At 47.7% G+C, this 20,139-nt stretch overlaps 1 long non-coding RNA gene across 1 annotated transcript; it reads right to left on the bottom strand.

The window, feature by feature from the left end:
* Positions 1–402: 402 nt before the first annotated feature.
* Positions 403–10,070, bottom strand: LOC125413811 (uncharacterized). The gene is made up of 3 exons (XR_015739053.1): positions 9,078–10,070; positions 5,557–5,716; positions 403–4,710 (listed from the first exon to the last, which is right to left on the bottom strand). It is a non-coding gene; the product is annotated as an uncharacterized LOC125413811 (long non-coding RNA).
* Between the last annotated feature and the right edge of the window lie 10,069 nt (positions 10,071–20,139).

Below are 20,139 nucleotides of genomic sequence, written 5' to 3'. Positions count from 1 at the left end.
GGAGCCAAAGAGTGCTCCTTCCGGTCAGCTCTAAGGTTTGACTCTGGACACTTGCTGGCTTTTCCAGAAAGCTCCCACCCACCCACCCCATTCCCACCATCTTGGACCCAAGTGGGGATTTGATGTGGGATTCCCCTCTGTATGCTGTGAATATCATTGGTTAATAAAGGAACTGTTTTGGGCCTATAGCAGAGCTATAAGGGAGCAAAGCTAGTGGGGGGTTGGGGGAGACACGACTAAACAGAATGCTGGGAGAAAGGAGGCAGAGTAAAGGGGAAGCCATGCAGCCCTGCCAGAGACAGATGAAACTTTAGTGGGTAAGCCACAGCCACATAACCATACACAGATTAACAGAAATTGGTTAAATTAATATGTAAGAGTTAGCCAATAAGAAGCTAGAGCTAATGGGCCAAGCAGTGATTTAATTAATACAGTTTCTGTGTGATTATTTTGGGGTTAAGCGGCCAGGAACCAACAAGCAGCCCCCTCCTTACAACAGGGATTTGCAATTAACTTAGATTCAATCTATAGGAGACAATGGTAAAAGACGAGGTGAAGACACACACACCATTTCTCCCTCCCTCACCACAGGTCTGGTGAAGGCTCCATGCAGTGATCTCTGTGGGATGCCTTTCTGACCAGACCCTGGCAACTCATCCTGCAGCCCTTCAGGAAGAGGGCCTCAACCCACTCAGGGGAGAGCAGCCCCTCCATGAAGACAGGCTTTGCAGTGATGCAAGCTGAGTTCTCACTTGCCTCCTGACATGGTCCACACTGATGGCAGCCTGATAGATCCCCAGAAAGGACCCTTGCGCATCACCTCACGCCAGCCAAATCAATATTTGGCCCAGATGACCTCATCTCAGCTCAGTTTTCACATCTGGAAAATGAGGGTGATGGCAGGTTGGGCTGAGCATCCTGCGACCTTCTTCACACCAACCCAGAAGAGAGAGGGGTTGTCAACAGGCTCCGGACAAGAACAAGGGCTAGAGGGGTGACATTGCTGGTTCTTTCGCCCCACGTCTGCCCCCCCATCCACTCTCCACTACACCTCTCTCACAGCCTTAGCTTGGCTCACCCCAGTTGATGAGTTTCTATATACTAAGATAGAGATCATTCGCTTGCCACAAAATTCGGCTTCTGTTTACCCTGCAGCCAGCTTTTGTTGTCTTCTGTCCCTATAAGAGAACACCTGAGCCTGGGTAATTTATTCCCAACAGACATTTAACTCATGATTCCAAAGGGTAGGTAGCCCAAGCATGTGATGTCTAGCAAGAATCTTTAAAACTTCTGCATCAACCCATGGCAGAGGGTGAGAAGGGAAATGATGTGGGAGGCCCCTCTGTGCACTGTGATTACCATTAATGAATGAAGAAACTGCCTTGGCCTGTTGATAGGACAGAACTTAGGTAGGCGGGGAGGACTAGACTGAATGCTGGGAGAAAGAAGGACAGAGTCAGAGAGACCCCCATGGATCTGCCACCAGAGATAGACGTGCTGAAACTCTGCTGGTAGGCCATGACCTCGTGGCGATATACAGATTAATGGAAATGGGTTAAGTTAAGATGTAAGAGTTAGCCAATAAGAAGCTAGAGCTAAGGGGCTAAGCAGTAATTTAAAGAATACAGTTGCTGTGTGTTTATTTTGGGGCTATGCTGCCGGGAACTTACTAGAGGCCTCTCCTTCAACAGGGAAAGAAAGGTCAAAAACAAATCGGGGTTGAAGCCAGTTTTACTGTCAATGCAAAATACCTACCCCCAGGACAACTAGTTAAGCCCTGAGGGCAGAGATCTTGACTTGCTACACAGATACTTTGAAACTTAAGTTCCAAATGTGGGAATTTAGCAGACACTTTCAAGCTCTCCTCATCTCTATGAGCAGGTGATGTCCTTCTATTCTGGGCAACCCAGTATCCCACTGGATGCCCTACCTGTATTGGTTTTGTTGACTTGTCCCTAACTCAGGACGTCTCCTCAGTAACTTTCACTGGAATCTGAAGCATAAGTTATCTCCCTGGCGCCTTCTCCCAGGCTCCCTTAGGAAGCAGGAACATTGCAGTCCTACACATTTGACCTAGTATTTTATTGGTGGTGGTTGGTGGTGGTGGTGTTGTTTGAGACATGGTCTCACTGTGTAACCTTGGCCAACCTGGACTCACTATGTACATCAGGCTGACCTCAAACTCACAGCAATGCTCCTGCCTCTGAGATGTGCACCAACACACCTGCCAATCTGGCAATCTGAAGTTCACAGCAGTACATAAAATAACAGATTGTTTATCTCCCTCCCCATACTCCTCACCTTCCTCTTCCCTTCCCCCTCTCAGAATAAGTCTGAGTTTATTCTGAGCAGTCTGCGATATTCCCCTTGGGGGATGAAGCCATCCTCAGTTAGTTGGTTCTTGCACTGAAGGAAGGCACAAAGCCAGTCTGCCCCCAGCCTCAAAGGCCAGCTCTGGGCTTTCAAGGTCAAACAGCACCAATTCCAGTGTAGCTTCAAGTTTTCCTTGCGCCTTCAAAAGAAGAAAAGAACACTACAGAGTGAAAAGACGCTGTGCAAATAAGACTTTAGATGTTGACTGGACCCGTGACCCTAGAAAGGCAAACAGCACACTCGCCTGGGCAGTCTGAGAAGAGTTTAACAAAGACTATATGCAAAGATGCAGATCAGTTTAGGAGACAGACAGTCCAGGGTGCCACTCACCCCAGGGCCAGCAACATCAGGGGGCCACTCCCATCGGTGAAGTGGCAACTGCTGGTACTCAAAGAAGGTGGCAGCACAGAAAGGGCCCCAGCCAGAAATTGTGGCCTTAGGCAAGAGATGGACCCAACAAACAGGGACTCAGAAAGGAAGGGATTAGGGAGAAGGAGACATTCTGACTCTCTCCCTGTCCCCTAAGTACTATCAAAAAGGACCAGCTAGAACAACATCTTAGGGACCCACTGGTACAGACTTTAGAATCCCTCATCCCAAGACACTAAACTGAGTAGACGGGGAACCAGGCAAAGCCCAGAGGGGAGTAAATGGGACGTCTCTGACAGATGCTCTGAGAGTCTAGATTCCAATTAGAAATTGCCGGGTTAATGGAACTGGGGAGTAGCAGTTTGCCCAAGTATATGATTGCTATTCTTTTACAAATATTGTCAACTATTTTCCTTTCAAAGTCAAAGTTCTCCCTGCAACTGAAATTTGATTTTAATTATGGGATTTTTCCACATACTCATTGCTGTTCCTGACCTCAGACATTCAAGTAAATAAAGGCATGGAGCAAACTGAGGTTCGGTATCCCCATCCCGAAACCTACAATGTCCTTGCTGATTCTACGAAGGACAGAAGAAGGCAGGCAGCTCCCCAAAATGATTGCTGGGAGAGGAAACACCCACAGAAATGCCAGCCAGCCCTTGCACAAAGCCCTCACCCAAAGACTACCTTACAAAGGTCACACCCGACGTAAGTGGCTAAGCTCAGTCAGAATAGCTGCCTGTGCCTAGCTGGACAGCTGTCATCACAAACAGTCCAGGTGGCCTCGCAGGGGAAACTAGTCCTATAGTTCCAGATCAACAGAGGTCTCCCCACAAAGGCCCTTTCTCCACATTCCCACCAGGAATTCCCAAATCTACAGAACAGTAAAGGAGAAGAACTGGGCTGGCGTCTTCTGGCTAAGGTCCTAAGAAAGGGACTTCTTGCCCTGTGTTCTGGTTCTTAGACACAGCCGGCATTGCAGAATCATATCTTAACATATGAGAACAATAAAGCCAGTCCCTGGGGCTGGGGGCTCAGCTCAAGCCCAAGAACAAAATCAGTCCCCATCCTCCCAGCTGACAAATGTCTGCATTCACACAAAGTGCTTGAGATATGATGTCACCCAGTACTCTGCTGGACTTGAGGTGTCGAGGCAGGAGCTGTGGAAATAGACAAAGCCGTCACAAGCCACGCTTAAACCTTTCCCTAACATTTCCCGCCACTGCCAGCACCTAGGTGGGGGCCTTTCTCTTGGAAGGCAGATCGGGAAAGGACAAACTGAATGAAGGTCAGAAGCCAGATTTTTAACAACTGACCTTTTCAGACAGATCCTAGAGACATTCCTCTCTTGGCACAGTGTTGGAAACCTCAGAGAGGGAGGGAATGCCAGGATGGTAGTGAGCATCTTTGTCTCCTCTGAGCACCTCCTGGGCCCTCTTGAAACACCTATTGTGTTTCTGCACACTGGTGACTGCAGACTGGTTCCTTTACGTCATAATTCCTCAATGGAGGCCATTGTCTCCTGCCACAGGCTCCACAGTTCTTGTCTTGCTCTGTGACAGTGTAACAGGATCCAGCCGTGCCCAGAGGAGGCCTTGGCTCCCTGGCAGCCTAGGCAGAGGCTGATGGGCAGGATGAAGGAAAGGCTCTCCACCCTGGAACCGGAGCCAGAACCTGAGTGACCCGACTGAAGCAGATCTCACCTCTGCAGCCAGCCTGTTCATCCTGGTCTTCCAGTCACATGACACCCCTTTCCACTGCTCTGAGACGGCTAGCCTTTACCAGAACACCCCATCTCCTGGTAGCTGGACCCCCAGAAGTCCCCTCCCATGTTGAGCACTCATCTGCATAATCTGTTGTGAGATGGTAGCATGTGACCTGGCCATAAAAGACACAGCGGCTCCTGCCTCACTCTCTTGGGCCATTCCCTTGAGAGAGCTGGCAACCATTCTGTCGAGAGGTCTGGGACTAAAAATGGAGAGGGTGAGATCAATGTACTGGGACCAAGATCAGTGTGTCCAACCGAGGCCCCAGCGGAGACTCTCTGCCTCTGCTAACAACTGCTGGCATTCCCTGCCTTGGGGCCACCTCTCTCCAAGGGTGGTGCCTTCAAATCTCTGCTTCATGGGCACGTCATTTTCTCCTGTGTGAGGTGTGTTTCAGGTTTCCGAGATTCTCTCCCACAAGGACACATAATTGGCATCTGAGGCCTATCTTGGAAGTCTAGAATAATCAATCCTTTTGACTCACAATCCTCACAACACATCTCCAGAGACTTTTTTTATTTCAGTACCAGAGATTGAGCCTAGGGTCCCACACATGGTAGGCAAGGACTCCATCGCTGAGCTATTCGCACACCATTCCTTTTCTTTTCCTTTTGAGACAGGGTCTTACTAAGTTGCCCGGGCTAGCCTTAACAACACACATGTAGAAGTCAGGAGACAATGTCAGGGAGACAGTTCTCTCCGGCAACCATGTGGCTTCCAATGATCAAACTGAGGCCAACAGTGTTGGCAAAGGCAAGCACTGCCAGGCCACCTTGCCAAGCCCACCAGAGTTGTCGCTAATTATCCCAAACACGCTAAAGTAGGGCTGCTCTGAGCTTCCCAAGTCCCTGTCAAGACTGCTGACGCTATACTTTGGGATCACTTGAGACCTATCAGTCTGAACTTAAAGATGGGATCTGGATAAATCAGTCTTCCTCAAGGTTTGCATTACTTTCAGTTCACGGGTCTTCTAGAAATGACCAGACTTCCTTGTCTTCAGTAGAGGCAAAATAGAGTTTACAATGAGGAGTTCTCAAAGCATACTGACTAGGTTTGTGTCCTGGCTCTGAGGTCCACAAAGATATCCTGCCCATATGTTCTGCAGTGTGGTATCTGGGTATACTGTGGTATCTGTATCTTCAGTACAGGGCCAGCTTGCTCCATCGCTGTGGACCGGCGGTGAGGCAGAGTTCCACGGAGTCAAGAGCCTGCTCAGAGAGGCCAATCAAACAGCACAGAGAGACAGAGGGGGTAAAGGGTAAGATACACACCTAAGGACCCGGCCCCACTGGCCTATTCCTCCAACTAGGCCCCACATCTTGATGTTTTTTTTTCTACCACTGTCTGTGAACAAGAGCTTGTGGGGGCATCTCATATTCAAACTGTAGCATGATTCATTTCTCCCCCTCTCCTGTATCGAGAGAGCCTGAAAGTACTTTTTACCAGCGTGGGATAGAGGTGACCCCATGCCATTTCAGAAAAATCTTTTAGCATACTCCTGGCCTGCCTGTTGCCCTTGAGCTCCTGGTTGTTCTGGACATCAGCACAGCGGAGCCTGCAGGCGCCTCTGTAAGATGCCATCCAGCCAAACCCAGTCAACCTACAGAGTAATAAAGCCACCTGTAGCCGCCAGACTGTGGCAATTCATTATACAGCGACAGATCCCAGAAGAGCCACCTAGGAGTTCCAGAACCTGAAGCAAGCAGCAAGCCTTAACGAGTTCCCAGCAGAAAAGACCACGATGAAGACTTGATACTAAATTTGGGTGAATTTGGGTCGTGAGCCCGGAAGTAAACAGGAAGGGGTGGAGTTGTGAGAGACAAGAGAAGGCACCAATGGGAAAAAAGGCTTCATGTTTAGGATACCACTAGGGACCCTGGGGAACGTTCAGGACACATCTCAATACTGTCTCAGTAAAATCTGGTAGTCACTCTGGAAAATGATAATAGAAATTGCTGAAAATTTTTGAAGATAATACTATATATAATCAACAATCACACTTCTATGTTGCCATGGTTTGAATACATCTCCTTCAAATTTGAGGTCAGGCCAATGTGATAGATAGGTGGCTAGAGGAGGTGAGGGACCTGAAGCCTTCCCGGTGGGTGGGATTGAGGAACTCCTAAACCACTCAAGCGGCAACATTTAGCTAGCTTGGCCTTCTGCCTGCCTCAGTATGAGGACACAGCATCCTTCCTCCCAGAGGACACTGAGAAAGCCCTTGCCAGGCACCAAATTGTGAGTCTTAATCTCGGATTTCCCAGCTGCCAGATTATGGGGAAAAAAATTCTATTATTTAATATTACCCAGTCCAGGAGCTGGGGAGATAGCTCAACGGTTAAGCGCACTTGCTGCTCTTGCAGAGGACCCAGGTTCAGTTCCCAGCACCCACATGACAATTCATAAATGCCTGTAACTCTAGGTCCAGGGAATCCAGTGTCCTCTGGAGACCTCCACAAGTACCGAGCACTCATTTGTTACACATTCATACGTGCAGAAAAAGCACCCATGGGGGCTGGAGAGATGGCTCAGAGGTTAAGAGCATTGCCTGTTCTTCCAGAGGTCCTGAGTTCAATTCCCAGCAACCACATGGTGGCTCACAACCATCTCATAATGGGGTCTGGTGCCCTCTTCTGGCCTGCAGGCATACACACAGACAGAATATTGTATACGTAATAAATAAATATTTTAAAAAAAAAGAAAAAGCACCCATATACATAAATAAAGATATAAAGAAATTTGAGGGCTGGAGAGATGGCTCAGCGGTTAAAAGCACTGATTGCTCTTCCAGAGGACCCGGGTTCAATTCCCAGCACCCACATGGCAGCTCACAACTGTCTGAAAATCCAGTTCCAGGGGATCTGACACCTTCATACCAATGCACATTAAATAAAGCTAAATAAATAAATAATAATAATAATAATGAAAAAAGAAATTTGGGGGATTTTTGTCTTTGGTTTTTTTATTTTTTTATTTGTTTGTTTTTGACAGGGTCTCACTGTGTACCTCTGGCTAGCCTGGAACTTGCTCTGTAGACTAGACTGGCCTTGAACTCACAGAGATCTGCCTGCCGCTGTCTCCTGAGTGCTGGGATTAAAGGTATGCACCACCTCATCAGATATAATTTTTTAATTAAAAAAAAAACTTTAAAAAAATTCCCTAGTCCAAAGTTTTATGTTGTAGCTGCCCAAAGAAACTAAGAAACAGGACCAGACTGCAAATAACTCTTGAAAAAAGACTTGCACGTTCATGTTTACTACAGCCTTAGCCCCAGCAGCCGACAGGTAAGAAGAAGCCAAATATCCACCCACAGATGAACAGTAAAGGTGGTCAATATGAAAGCACTGGAAGATTTTTTAGCCGTGAACAGAGTGAAATTCAAGCAGGCACAGCAGCACACACCTACAGTCCCAGCACACGGGGCGGGGGGGGGGGGGGGCGGGGGAGCCTGAGTTCAAAGCCAGGCTCAGTGACACAGTGAGTTCCGAGCCAGACTGGGTTACATAGTAAAAGCCTCCCTGGAAACAAAAAGAAGAAAAGGGAAATCCAGATATATTCTATAACGGGGAGGGGACTTCAGGACATTATGCTAAATGTCAGTCGCAGAAGAACAAAACTGCCTGACGCCATTTATACAAAGTTTCTAGAACCGTCAAATTCATAAAGACAGAAAATAGGATGTGGTCACCAGGGCTTGGGCGAGAAGGAAACGAGGACTTGTTCCACAGGGTGCAGAGTTTCAGTTTTGCAAGGTGACACGTTCTAGAAATCTATCACTCACATGTGGTACCTACAGTTAACAGTGGCACGTACACTCAGCAGCGTAAAGGCCATAAACTCACTGTTTTCTGCCTTTGTTTGTCTGGTGTTGGGGTTCGAACTCAGGTCCTCACGTGTGCTAGCCAAGCGCTCTGCCACTAAGCTGCATCCTCAGCCTTGAAGTTCTATGTTTTGCCACAGTTAAAAAATAAAATAGTTGGGGCTAGAGAGATGGTTCAGTGGTTATGACCACTGATTGCTCTTCCAGAGGTCCTGGGTTCAATTCCCAGCATCCACATGGCAGCTCACAACCGTCTGTAACTCCAGTTCCAGGAGCTCTGACACCTTCACACCAATGCGCATAAAATAAATTTAAATAAAATTTAAAAATAATAAATAAATGAAATGAAATGTCTTGGCCAGGCATGGTAGTGCACACAGGCAGGAGGATTTCTGTGAGTTGGAAGGCAGCCTTCTCTACATAGTTCCAGAACAGTCAGAGATAGATAGTGAGACCTTGTTGAAAAAGCCAAAATAATAATTACTACTACTACTAATAATAGTCTTATTAAGTAGCATACATATGCATCGTCTTCCATCCCTCACTGTCTTAGAGGCCCACACTATAAAGACCCAGTGAACACACACACACACATACAAACATATACAAAAGCGTGTGTTCACGAACACACGCACGCATGCCCCACAGAGATACAAAAAGCCATGGGTACATAGAGACGGAGTCAGATGTCACTTCTGGGTGGCTGAGGACACGGGCAAGGCACACACTATATCTGCCATCTCTTTTACCTTGTATTCTGTTTCCTCATCGGTCTGCCAGAGATGAGGCTAATCCTCTATTGGAAGATTTGCCGGGGCAGTTTTGAAGACACCTTGCAGGTGTGTTCAGTTAAATCTGCTGTGAGGATGCTGGAAGGAGGCGCCATTTCCCACCCTATCAGGCCCTGTTCCACAGAACTGTCTCCCAGTGCCCTACCCTAGGGTGAACTGGACCCCACAAGCCTCGCAGACCTGCTCTGGGTACCCTGGGTACCCTCTCATAGTTGCGACAGTTGCCGTACTCAGCCCTCCAGGCCCAAGGATGTCCCCAGGCCTGTCCCTAGGGCTGCACAGACTTTCAGGACAGCAACTGGACAAGACCTGCTCCCGGGCCCCTCCTGTACGCTCCAGCTTTGCCTTCAAGGAGGGTTCTTCTTAGCCTGCCTGCATGCCACTCCCATGGAACCAGAAGGACGCGCTGGGTCTGCAGTTCTCTCTCCTCTCCTTTGTATCTTTAAAAATCAGTAAACTCCTCTCTCGGCTCCAAACATACAGGAGCAGCCTGAGAGTTCCACAGATAGGGCAAGAGAAGCTCTGAGTTCTCCGAGGTGTCCAGCCACTTGTCCCTCCCAGCTTACAGACGCGGTCCTGCGGGAAGCACAAGCTTCCCTCAGGGCCGGCCTCCGCTGGCCTGACGTCACTGCTCTCCAGAGAAGACGTGGCTTTTCCTCATTGTTCCCCACATCAAGAGCAGTTTGGAAAGGCTTTTCTGGACGCTGGGAAGGCACGAGCCTGCAAGATTAACAGGCCTCCAGCTGCTATTTTTTTCTTTATTCCTTTTCTATTTTCCACAGTGCGTACCTTTTGTTTTTTGTTTGTTTTTTTTTTTTTTTAAGCGTCAGAGAAACAAATGAGAGGTTTTTCAAATAAGCAATTTAAAAGCTTGCTTTGTTGCCTTCAGCACTTTCCCGGCCTCTGCTCATCCTGGGCTCAAGCATTTGCTGTTATTCTCTCGGCAGCTCTCTCTAATCCTTCCCTTCAGCCTCCTCCCCTGTCCCTGAAAACTCTGAGCTAATTGCAGTGGTTAATGGGAACTAAACCATTAGTTTAGCTCCTTAGAAGCTTCTAGATTTTTTCATCGTACCTGGAATATTTATCATCAGATTTTATTCTCCCAGGCCAAGAAACTGATATCCTGCTGACAGGAGAAGGGGACATTATTTTCCAAGAATTGTCAAAAGGCATACAACCTGAGGCCAATCACAAAGAGATGTCAGTCAGACCCTACCTAAGGGACGTGATGCAAGATCGCTGCCTGCGTTTGTCGTTAATGTCGATGGCGTGGAAGGAGGGCTAGAAACAGAACAACGGATGTAGTAGAGAACTGGGGTGTTGTTTTTGCTGTAGAGGATATCACTGGAACGGTTGGTGACATTTAATCACAATTAGATAATTCTGTCAACTCCCGTCAATTGCCTGACCCAGGAAACGGCCCTGTGGCTATGGCTAGAACGACATTTTCTCTTTAGGAATCACACTGACCCTCTGGGGTGGGGTTCAAGGGCATCATCTTGTCTGTAATTTAGAAAAAGTATAGGCCAGGTGGTGGTGGCACATGCCTTTCATCCCAGTACAGAGAGGCAGAGGCAGACAGATCTCTATGAGTTCAAAGCCAACCTGGTCTATTGGGTGAGTTCCAGGACAGCCAGGGCTACACAGAGAAACCCTGTCTCGAAATACCAAAAAAGAAAGAAAGAAAGAAAGAAAGAAAGAAAGAAAGAAAGAAAGAAAGAAAAAGAGAAAAGGAAAGAAAGAATATACATACACAAACAGATACACACGAGTAGAAATAAAACAACAAGATAAATATGGTAAAAACAAAATCTTACAATCTGGGAACTCTGGGACAATTTCTGTTCTCTTCCTGTGTTTTTCTGTCTCTTTGATTTTGAACCTTGTGTTAATGAAGATAACACAAAGACTGAATCCTAATTGGCCCCTGACTAACCTGTTTGCTTTCTTCACCCTGAACAGGCAAGCTGAGTGATACTTAGCTCTTCAAAATAAGCTGTTATTTTGTTTGAGGCAGGGTCTTACTATGTAGCCCAGGCTGGCCTCACACTAGCTATTCTCCTGAGTCAGCTCTCCCAATGCTGAGAGCATCGATTGTGTTACCATGTCAGACTATTCCCAGTTTACAAATGAGGGAACTGAGGTTTGCTTTTTAAGGTCACAGCCGTTATCCCGTGGCCCCCAAATCATCACTGTCCCACAGTGACTCACTCTGACATGGGTGAGGAGACTTTCTGTCTGCTGCTGTTTTAAGCTTCTTCTGGTTATCCTTCGCTGAAATGATGGACGGAAGGAGGAGATCGAGGCTAGGCTCCCTGATACAGCAAGCATTGGCTGCACACACATAGATGCTCAAATTACACACACTCGAAATGTAAACCTCAGTCCCCAGTAGCACTAGACACATTTCAGCTCAACAGCCTTGTGTAGTCAAAATCTGCTGGTTTTGAAGATAACTGAGCATTTCTGCCATTGCCAAATGTCATGCTGTACCTGCTGTTCTGAGAATCTTTCAGCAGTTTACTGCCCACACCAGCTTTCTCTTTACACTTCCAACGTCTACCAGGCTGGCCTCGAACTCACAGAGATCCTCCTGACTCTGCCCGAGTGCTGGGATAAAAGGCCTGCAGCACATCCACACCCAACTTCCTGGGTAACTTGGAGTTCACAACAGTGTCTCTGTCAAGCACAAATTCATTTTTTCTGGAGTCAAAGGGAGACACCTACAGGGAGTATTTGGAACTGTAACCATAGACACCGACCTTTGGACCTCATTCTGGAAATCCACGCCAGGAAAAGATGAAGATGAAGTACCAGGAAGATAAAGTTGGACAAAAAAGTGCATCCACCCCAAGCCTGAACACTCCAGTGGCGTAGCCCACAGGGTTAGCACAAGGAGGGCCACCTGGGAAATCCATTGCAAACACCAACTATATCCATGAAGAAATGTCTAGTGTAAGCAACTGACTCATTTGCAGGAAGATTCCAGAACCCTATGCCGGGCATTTTCATGTCCTAACTTTGGCTTTTAACTGGATGTATCATCCACTGAGACCATCAGTGTTTGAACTCTATGGGGTCATCCAGAGACATGTCATCCAGAGACATGGAGACTTCTAAGAAAAGCACTAGAGATGTTCCCATTTTCTCTCTCGGCACAAGGATGCAGGAGTGAGTGGTGACTTGCTTGATTGAGAGATGGAGCCATCTAAATTGTTTATTGACCCACTCAGTCCACAAACACTCGTCAGGTCTCACAGCATCCAGGGAGCAGTGGGGTGGAAAAGTTACTCCGAGTCCTGAACACAAGGTTTGCCTTGGCTTGGTCCCGGTCTTAGATTTTTTTATATCACTGGACAAAATATCAGATAAAACAACTTAAAAGGAGAGAAAACTTGGGAAGGTGCCATGACTCAGTGCCTAAGAGCACTGCTTGTTCTTTCAGAGGCCCTGTGTTCAATTCCCAGCCCCCACATGGTGGTTCACAATCATCTGTAACTCCAGTCCCAAAGAATCGGATGCCCTCTTCTGGTCACCACAGACACCACGTGCACATGGTGCACATGCAGGCAAATACTCATATTCATACAATAAAAGTCATTAAAGTCCCCCCCAAAAAAAAAACTTTTTAAAGGAGAAAGGATTTGGTTCATGGCTCTGTCTGTGGTCAGCTGGCTCTATGATTTGGGCCTAAGGTGAAACTGAACATCATGGCCAAAGAGGTTGTTTACCTCATCATAGAGAAGACACAGAGAGATGAGAGACAACCTTCCAGGCAGACCCATTGAAGACAGGTCACCCCCACCCCCGTGATCTATTTCCTCTAACTCCTAAGTTGTCCTTCACTTCCCAAAATAGGGTCATCCACAGAGGACAAGGAACTCAATACATGAGCCTGCAAAGGGTGCTTGGAAGCCAGACCATAGGAAAATTGGTTAAAGAATGAAGTCCAGTTTTGTTTGGGGTTTGCTTTAGTTTATTTGTTTATTTAACACAGGGTTCACTATGTAGCCCAAACTAGCCTCAAACTGGTAATCCTTCTGCCTCTGTCTCCAAAGTGCTGAGATTACAGGTATACACCACACCTGGCCTAAATGAATTCTTGACTTTGCAAGAGGGATGGAGTCAGAGTTGGACCCTGGGAGCAGACACATTATATTTCCCATAACAAAGAGAAGAAAAGATGCCAACAAAGACCATTGACACCATCCTAGGGCAGTAAGTGTTCTGAAGAGGGATGGGCTGGGGAAGTAAACTGTGGTCTCTGGGAACTCTTCAGAATCTAGGGGGTCCAGGTGCGGGCGATCCCAGGTTCTGGATGTAAATCTCCAATTTGAAGACAACGGAGTGCAGATTGTGATGTAATCCCTGAGGACTGGGGAGGACCCCATTACTGGTGTAAAGATGAGGTTTGGTAAGTGCTATAGTTGAAAAACGTGACAAATAGAAGTCACGCTATACAACAAGGCTCTTCATTGGAAGTGGAGAGAGAAGGAGCGGGGGCGGGGCTGGGGGCAGAGACCGGTCCCTGGGGACAAGAGTGGCAGAAGAGAGCGAGAAAAAGAGGGAGAGGGAGAGAGAGACGGGAGGTGGGCAGCCCACCTTTCGAAAGGGACCGTAGTGAACATACATAGAAGATGCTCTCAGTGACTGCAGCTGAGCACCTATCCTGTCAGGACCCCAAGGGCAGGGCAGTACAGATGCCTGAATACTAGCTGTAAGCACCTGCTGGGCAGTGGGAAGTGGGTCTGATTAGGGAAGGGCCTGAGACCAGAGCAAAGGGCAGGGTTCTGTACCCTGATCCAGCAAGTTACTGTCTCTGGAGAGGGGAACCTACTGCTGTTCTGCTCAATAGACATGCTGTCAATCAGCCTTCTAAAAATGTGTGTTTATACCACAGATCCATAGATCAGCACTGCTCTCAACCTTGGCCAGGCAGCTGTTAATACAGAGACTCATAACTGGTCAAGTGCTGAGAATAAGTGACTGTCCAGGGCTCAGTCATGGGACGTCTGGATCAGATCCTTCCTCCTAGGGCTCGGAAACGTGGAGGAAGAGGGACAGAAGCAATGTATAGCTGGAGGGCTGGGAGGAGTGCTGTGAAATCCTGTCTTCGTACACAACAGGGCCATGCACTCATGAACTACCTCTGCACAAGACCTATGCAGGAGCAAGCCAACAAGATGGGCAACAGTCCAGCAGGCAGCACTAATAAGACTCGGTGACTTTGTGGGTAGGGAGAGACAGGACATGAAGGTTGGAGGAAAATGTATAGGAGGCATCTAAGGGAGGGGGAGAAGAGCATCTGGGGGTGAGTGTGATGAAGATAAACCGTATATACACACAAAATCCCCCCCCAAAAAAAACTAAATAAAAGGGTTTGGTTTTTCTTGAGAGAGAGCAAGAATCAAGAATAAGCAAGTCTTGGGAGCTGGAGAAATGGCTCAGCGGTTAAGAGCACTGACTGCTCTTCCAGAGGACCCGGGTTCAATTCCCAGCACCCACATGGCAGCTCACAACTGTCTGAAAATCCAGTTCCAGGGGACCTGACACCTTCACACCAATACACATAAAATAAAAGATAAATAAATCATAAAATTTAAAAAAAAAAAGAATAAGCAAGTCTTGAGATAAGCATGTCTCAGCAGCCCAATGTTGCATGCTGTGGCCTGTGAGTTCAATCATCTGGGAATTTAGCATCCTTTTGTCACAGCTTCACACTCAGGTCCCCAAGGCTCTCGACAGTAGCTTCGATGCTCTTTGTGAGTCTGGCCCACAGAGGTCTTAGTGCTACACTCCCCTGAGGGGTCTTCTTCAAGGCTCTGACAGAGCCTGCGGATCAACAGGTAAGCTGCCTTCTGTGCCCCACAATCTGGGAGGTCATGCTTCTCTGATGCTTGGGGAGAGCTTGACCGCCCTTAGAATAAACAGAGGAGCCCCAAGTACACCTGCCACACTGGGTTGACTTGTAGCCAGAGGCTAGACAGAGGGAGCAGCTGCGAGGAAGACTTTGTGTTATAAGACGTCTTTCCACTCAAGGCAGGAGGTTGGGAATACAGACTTGCTTGCTGTGCAGCCTAGGCTGGCTTCACACTTGTCATTCTCCTGCCTCAGCCTCCTGTATGCAAGAATTACAGTTGGCTATCACCATACGTACCTTGGGAAGACTTTTTTTGATACACCGTTCTTTGGTCATTTTTTTTAATTTTAGAAAGATATGAATTCAATACTGTTTAAAAACACTAGCTGCTCAGTGTGTCCTAGTCAAATTAAGGAGTGTTTCCCCTGTTTAAGGAAAGGCTCTTTTTGCCTCATTAGCAAGCTCAATGGGTTTCCATCCCCAGGGAGATGCAGAGGGTTTTTATAAAATCTCACTGCAGCAGTTGCTACCTGAGAAGGTAATGACGCAGGCCCTGCCCACATGGCTTGAGGTGTATGGGTGCCAGCTGTCAGCCTTAGACTCTTGTCTCAGCGTTTCTCTCCAGCCTCCGGGGAAAGAGAGGACACAGTGAGAGTGCTGGCTGGGTGGGTGGGGTGGCCAAGCTCAAGGTGAACCACCAGACACTGTCTGGCTTCAAGGAGAGATTGGGGTTAGGATTAGGACTTTGCCTATGGTGAGACCCTCTGACAAATGCCTGTGTCTTGTCCTAAAAGTCCCAGTTCTTGCCCACAAAATAATTCAAGTGGCTGGGATGTAGTTCAGCGTTAGAGCACTTGCCTGGTGTGCTTAAGGTTTTATCCTCAGAACCAAATAATAATAATAATAATAATAATAATAATAAAATTTAAAAAGTATTCTCTAGACCAGAGAGGAAACTCCTCTGACTAGAACAGTCAGGTAGAGAAATTCGAGGTTCACTGAAGGTTCTCAGATGGAGCTGGTGAGCAGGCCTCAGGGGTCTTGGAACTCGAGGATGCGCACCAGAGAAACAAGGAACTCTGGTTTCGGGGGCACATCACTTTGGGGAGACGCACCGTTCTTTCCTGTTGGTGCATGCAAACTAGGTTTTGACTCTGCTTGGAATCCAGTGCTCTCAGTCTCCCTGTGGTGGCAACCCCCCCATCTTGATCCCAACTAAAATCCACTTCTTCAGGGAAGCCACGTAGCATCTGCATCCCCATGTGATCGCTAACAATGCTGTTGCTGCTGTTGCTGACAATAATGATGACGATGATAGTGATGATGATGATGATGATGATGATTTTTGGTTTTTCAGGACAGGGTTTCTCTGCATAGCCCTGGCTAATCTAGAACTCATTCTGCACACCAGGCTGGCCTCAAACTCAGAGATCCAACTGCCCGCCCCCACCTCCCAAGTGCTGGGGTTAAAGACATGTGTCACCACCAGGGTACTAATATGCTTCTTGCTTCATTTAGCCTTTCCACAACCCTTATTACTTACGGATGTTTGCTTGTTCATTTGTTTCAGAAAAGGTCTTTATGTAGTCTTGACTGTCCTGAAACTTACTCTGTAGACCAAACTGACCACAAACTCACAGAGATCTGCCTGCCTCTGCCTCCCAAGTGCTAGGATTCAAAGCATGTGCCACTACACTCTACTCCATTTTTTTTAAAACAGTGCTGAGAATGCAACTCTGCTTGGTCACCTCTCAGAACTGGGATGTGCTCCCATGTCACACCCAAAGCTTCGCTGTCTTTTTTCCTTGTAGTGCCATGACAACCATTCTCAACCTGTGGGTCACGACCCCCTTGACAAACCTTTATCTCCAGAAGATATTTACATTACAATTCATAACAGTAGCCAAACAACAGTTCTGAAGTAGCAGTGGAAATAATTTTATGGTTAGGGGTCACCACAACATGAGGAACTGCATTAAAGGGTCACAGCATAGGGAAGACTGAGAACTGCTGCTGTACAACATTTACCAAGTCCATCATGGGTGTTCAGTCAATCTTCGCTCAGTTAGCCAGGCGTGGTGGTACCCGCCCTGGTCCCAGCACTTGGGAGGCATATCTATGAGCAGAGGGTTACTGACCGCTCTCGGGCAGTCAAGTGCAGGAACGAGCCAAGCTGAAGGCACACAGTTGGTCATCACGAGAACAAATTCAGTCTTTAAATCCACAGAAACTGATTAAAGCTCCTAAGGGGGATGAGGTACAGAAATAAAGAATGAAGGAGCAGAAGTCTTCAATGCCCAGCACTTGGGAGGCAGAGGCAGGCAGAGCTCTGTGAGTTCAGAACCAATCTGGTCTATATAATGAGTTGCAGGACAGCCAGGCTGGTTTGAAGTGCACAATTCTGCTGCTTTGATCTCCTAAGGACTAGGACAAAAGGCAGGCACCACCACACCTGGATTTTAAAATTTTTATTATTCATTTGTGTGTGTCTGTCTGTCTGTCTGTATATATGTGTGTGTGTGTGTGTGTGTCTGTCTGTCTGTCTGTCTGTATATGTGTGTGTGTGTCTGTATATATATATGTGTGTGTGCGTGTGTGTGTGTGTCTGTCTGTCTGTATATGTGTGCGTGTGTGTGTCTGTCTGTCTGTCTGTATATATGTGTGTGTGTCTGTCTGTCTGTCTGTATATATGTGTGTGTGTGTGTCTGTCTGTCTGTCTGTATATGTGTGTGTGTGTATGTGTGTGTGTGTGTCTGTATATGTGTGTGTGTGTCTGTATATGTGTGTGTGTCTGTATATGTGTGTGTGTGTATATGTGTGTGTGTGTGTCTGTATATGTGTGTGTGTGTGTCTGTCTGTCTGTCTGTCTGTATATGTGTGTGTGTGTGTGTGTGTGTGTGTGTCTTTCCACTCTGTGGGTCCCTGAGATCAAACTCAAGTTGTCAGGCTTGGCAGCAAGCACCTTTAGTCACCAAGCCGCCTCACCAGCCCCAGGAGTTAGGATCTCAACCAGGGCAGTCTGGAGGTATTGTCAGGACCAGGACAAAGACAGAATGAACAGCTAATAATGGGTCCTTAGAAAACCACTTTGGACCAGGTGGTGGTGGTGGCACTCACCTTTAATCCCAGCACTCAGGAAGCAGAGACAAGCAGATCTCTGTGAGTTCCAGGCTAGCCTGGTCCACTGAGCCAGTTCCAGGACAACCAGGGCTTCACAAAGAGACCCTGTCTTGAAAAACAGAAAGGAAGGAAGGAAGGAAGGAAGAAAGGAAGGAAGGAAGGAAGGAAGGAAGGAAGGAAGGAAGGAAGGAAGGAAGGAAGAAAAGCACACACTTTGGTTAAACTCATGGACCTCACACCTGAGCCCAAATGCTGAAGGCTGGAAGCTAAGAGAGTCTTTGTCAGGGTGTAATCGCCTGGATTCCAGGAACAGGTGAGGCTTCTGAAGGGGCAGCCCCCTCTGGGGAGGACAATCATCTGTACAGGCTCCGCTACAGTCAGGAGTGGGAGGAGACAGTGCAGGGCAGGAACATGCCTGGACCAGGATGCTTTAATTACAGACCTTTTGTCCCCTGCCCAAACTTAAAGCTCCAGTCAGTACCCTGAAGACAAAACAAACCCTTTATTTCTTCCCCTTTTCAATCCATTCATTAAATCTTCTGCTGCCAGGTGACGGTAGTTACTCTGGTCAGCCCTAGAATCCAAAATCTTCCTGAGGCATTGTCTGACAAGACCTTGTCTGACAAGAAGGGGCAGAATTGACACTGCCATTCTGATCCAAGGTCTCAGGAGTTTGCAGTATTCTGCTGTATTGCTGAGCCCTGCCCAGACCTCCAGGGAACAGGTGAGCTGCCTATTAATGGAAGAGACCGCCCAAGGGACAGCCAGGTCCTACTGGCTGAGGTCATAACAGGCCAGTCCCCTAGCTGATCACCAACACAAGAAAGACCTCAGGGAGTCACCAGAACCCAAGCAACAGCAGCAGAGACCATACTGGCTGGCTAGGAGTCTTGGTATTGGAGAGAAAGCGAGAAAGAGAGCAAGAGAGACCAAGAAAGAGAGAGAGAGAGAGAGAGAGAGAGAGAGAGAGAGAGAGAGAGAGAGAGAGAGAATGTGTGTGCGCATGCGCCTGTGTGCTCACTCAAGCTTGGACGATGGAACACAGGGCTTCAGAGATATGAGGCAAGTGCTTTGCCACTGAACCACTTCCTCCCCACAGCTGTTGCTAAGCAGCACGTCTGTGCCAACAGGCAACCAATAACTTAAAACGGGACAAGGAACTAACGGTTTCCAGCCCAGCACCTGAGGAGTCTGAACGCCATCGCTCCGTCTTCCTAAGATCAAACAGAGTGAGCACAAATAATTCTTTTTAGGTCTGTGACAGAACTGAGGTTATAAGGCAAACTGTACACACAGGACAGACCAGGCTAGGAACAAAGCTCAGAGGAGCAATGCTTGCCTAACGTGAGCAAGGCCCTGGCTTTACTCCCCAGCACCGCTAAAGAAAACACCAAACAAAAATCAAAACAAACAAAACTGAAGGCAGACCAAAGTGCTCGATACATAGACTCTCAGTGTGACCCGCTGCTGTGAGGGCCACAAACGGAAGCTTTTGCCGCAGCCAGCACGAGGGTAGGACAACCTGAATGTGGTTGACAATGTGCTGTGGGCACAGTGCGAACAGGTCTGAGGGACAGCTCCAGGGGACAGGCCTAGGAGGGGCACACCCACGCTCCTGTGAGTTCACCGCCCTAGCTACCCAGGTCTCACGTTAACAACCTGAGGAAAGTGTTCTTGAGCCTGGACGTGGGTGGAGGTGTAGGATGGGAAGCTCGGTCACTTTGCTATATACCAGAGCATTCTGTCCTTTTGAACCAAGTCTACCTCCAAGAAAAACTATTTTCCCACAGCCTAATCTACGGAAGTCCAATCAGAATCCAGGTTGAACTGACCCAGCGAAAGGAAAAAGCCCAACCCCAGCCTCCCGCAGACATCCTGTTTCACTAAATTAGAGGAGAAAGCTGAAACTCGCTCGTAAATTCACAGCCTGGGGCACAGGTAACTAAGGGCCAGAGACCAACCATGGGAATTCAGAATGCCACCCTCCGGAGCACTTAAGCTGGGCTGTTAGCGGTCTTCTGCCACAGTTCCTTTTACCTG

The sequence above is a fragment of the Myodes glareolus genome, chromosome 10 (assembly GCF_982192425.1).
Source record: "Myodes glareolus chromosome 10, mMyoGla1.1, whole genome shotgun sequence".
NCBI classification, from domain to species: Eukaryota; Metazoa; Chordata; class Mammalia; order Rodentia; family Cricetidae; genus Myodes; species Myodes glareolus.
The sequence above is the reverse complement of the archived record's forward strand: the minus strand, read 5'-3'. Positions and strand labels throughout refer to the sequence as shown.